Below are 3,412 nucleotides of genomic sequence, written 5' to 3'. Positions count from 1 at the left end.
AAATTCGTTATTCATTTGTCCGCATAATTCCCGAATGGCTGCATAGGATTTATGTAGTTATTAGGTCCAATTTTCATATTTGTAAATGCCTTTTACAAATAACGAATTATTGACTTCGTGAAGATTATCGCCGATTCTACCAATTTTAAAAGCCTTTATACGAAGTCTGTTGCAGTGGTCCGCCCCTTTTTCGGCCTTATTCCGGGCCATCTGCGAGGGGGATTCCCAACTAAGAGAAGCCGACAGACCTCCCTGCTCCTAAATGGGGGTAGCGTTTTCCCGGGAAAGAATTCAATTTCGCTTCCTACAGAATCTCGCTAACTTCGAAAGAAGTAGAGTTTTCTGTGATATTTCCGATGTTGAATATTCCATAAATCATCTATGGAACGTAAAAGATGTCGCTTAATCGGCTGTGACCCAAGAGGAGGAATACAATTCAACTTTACGAGGGTAATTGAGAGGAAAGTAAGTTCCGTAATAAGATTTCATACCTAACTAGCGCGTGCAGGTTGCCAATCAAAATAGGTATCTTTTAGCTTTAATAATCATAAAAATTTATTTTATTTGTTGAATAACTGTATTATACTCATGCGGAAGTCGATTGATGAAGAATTACTTCTATTTGCCTCGGCTAGTGAAATACTGTTTATACCTGTAGTATGTTCGGAAATACAATTCTAAATACCAATACAGTTGCAATTCCTAAATAATTCCATTGTAATGTATGTATTTTGTGCCGCATGTTGGCTCAGTTAGTGATATTCATTGATATACTGTAGGAAATATTTGCATTTCCCTGAATTTCAGTCGCTTTACACGAGGATGACTCAGGAGGCCAATTGCCGTTACGTCGTTGTTATTGTCTCGGAATGAAAACCTGACGTTCAAACTCAGAATCCAGTGTTATTTATGTTTTTTTTTTAATTTATAACTTAGCCTTAGTTATAATAACTTTTATTTATACGTATTCATTCTCCCGTCTTTCAATCGAGTTCTTTCAAGGGAATATGTCAATTTATGTGTAGATAAACAGACATATTATCACCTAAATATAGCGAGCAGTAAATAGGGAATAATGGTTTGTTGGGGCATGATTGATAATTTTCAGTAGCCGCCGCCAAATAATAATACTTTTTGAGTTTTGCTTGTTTTTAATGACATTACCACTTGATTTAAATTAGCTTTGAAAAAATTAATCAAGTCACACAATCAAGCAAATATTTGTACCATATCATAGTTCAACGTTGATTACTTATATTACCTGTTCCCGTTGGTCTTAAAAAATGATTGGAAATAATATTTTTGCCTATACTGTGTTTATTTCCTTTATCATATTTCAGTTATGTAGGCTCATTTGTCTCGACATCATTCGAGTAAATGCGTATAAATTTAGCGGTTCAAGTTTTTAGTAATCATATTACCGCAATAGAGCATGCATTAGTTGGAAGACGTGAGATGTGATAATGTTTTCCTTTTTTCGTGGAATTTGTTTTTTTTAACTTCTTGTGCATCTTTCTTTCGTTTTTGCAGGTGTTTTGCTATGGTAGCTTTCCAGCCAGACCCCAGGAAATACTATGTATTATGGCTGTGAACTTTTGACTTACTTTTCCTCTGTTTTTCATGAACGTATTCAATACGAGGGGATCGAGATGGTGCGGGGGCTAACGTACTGGCTTCCCACCCAGAGGGCGCGGGTTCAAATCCCGGCGGTGTTGAATATTTTTCAGAGGTATCTCGATCCCTACTTGATATGCTTTGTGGAGGGCACTTCGAGTAAGTACGCCGTCCGTCGGATGGGACGTTAAACTGCGGACCCCTTGGCGCCTTTCGTAAAGAGTAGGCTAATGTCGACGCCGGGTTTCTCTCCACCCTTCATCCTTTCCTGTCCATCCCCTATGGCGCAAATGACCTCAGCTGTCGGTCGCCTCCCCTCAAAACTACTACTACTACTTCAATACGATACAGGAGAACCAGCTGATCACAAAGAAAAGGAGGTAATTTTAAGTAACAATAAAATAGGTTGAGTTGTATATGTGGGTGTTCATGTGGTGTAGACATTTCTCGAGGCCCATGCTTGTGACCAATGTAGGGTAACCTGCACAATAAAACCTAATTTATTACAGGATATCTTTTTACATTTTCTTTTAGATGATGGCCAACAAAATACTACCTATCCCTGAAAAGAACTTCTTTTGCCAAGGCATCACTGCAGCTAGGCGTGAATTAACACAATTAGGTCACAGGAAAAATTTATCCAATTTAATAACCCAGATACTGTCTAAAGCAGTTGATTTTCAATTTCTCAGATGTCGCTGTCTAAAACTTGTTTCTGAGAATGTTTTCTTTTCCGTTATCACTGGAAGATCCATTACGCAGTTTTTATAGAGATGAATAAAGTTAACCAATTAATTAATTTTATATTGCCTGTCTTCAATAACCACAAAAATTAATTCACTATTTCTTTCTAATTCTTCAGGTATTTACTTTCACATATTATGAAGATGTCTTGAATAATATTGGCTTACATATTTTGGAGTTTATATATTTTTTATCTTGCGCTGTGTCTTTCACATTACTTTCATAATGCAGTGGCTCTACTTGATGGTTCCCATATGCCTCTTGGGGACCTTCTGCCTTCATGGGGTTTTCCTATGAAATAAGAGGAATGCCCCTGTGTGGTAGCGGAATATTCAGCCATAATATTTGTTTTTTTACAACTTTTTTTATGAAACATTAATTTTAACTACTTTCATGGTAATTGCAGCAGTCATATTCATTAGTTTTATAAAGTAATGTAAAAAAAGTTTATCCTTCAACTGTTGATTGACCAGATTTCATATATATGTATATATGTATATATATATATATATATATATATATATTTATTTATTTATTTATTTATATATATATTTCTCACACAAGTGCGCAATTATTTCCACAATGCCACTATTCCAATGTTATTCTTTTTCTTTATTGCGGAGCCAGTTACTAGAAAATAAGAAAGCATCTTTGGAATATTTTAGTCCAGCCTATTAAAAATTGGCATTTGTTTTGTAAAGATTTTTCGTAAAAATATGCATTTAAATGTCAGGTCCATTTTTTAATTATTAATGTGTTTTTTTAATTGAATCGTATGGTATGAGTGTATCCGTTCAATAAATATAATGGCTGATGAAGATTTTTTTCTTGCGAGTATCACCGTAATTCATTTCCAGATGCTTCATGCTAATAATAAAATTCAATAATTCGGCAATTGAAAAAATGAGAATTTTATGTAAGACGGAATTCAATAACGAAAATATCTGCAAGACAAGTCTATTGCGGCGCGGTAATGTGATGCCAGCGCTACCTATCAACCAAAAATGTAACTACGTTGCAGTTTCACTGTGAAACAACTCCCTCAAGAGAACAG

The sequence above is a fragment of the Hetaerina americana genome, unplaced genomic scaffold (assembly GCF_022747635.1).
Source record: "Hetaerina americana unplaced genomic scaffold, ioHetAmer1.1.p SCAF_4, whole genome shotgun sequence".
NCBI lineage: Eukaryota > Metazoa > Arthropoda > Insecta > Odonata > Calopterygidae > Hetaerina > Hetaerina americana.
This window is presented reverse-complemented; position numbering follows the sequence as displayed.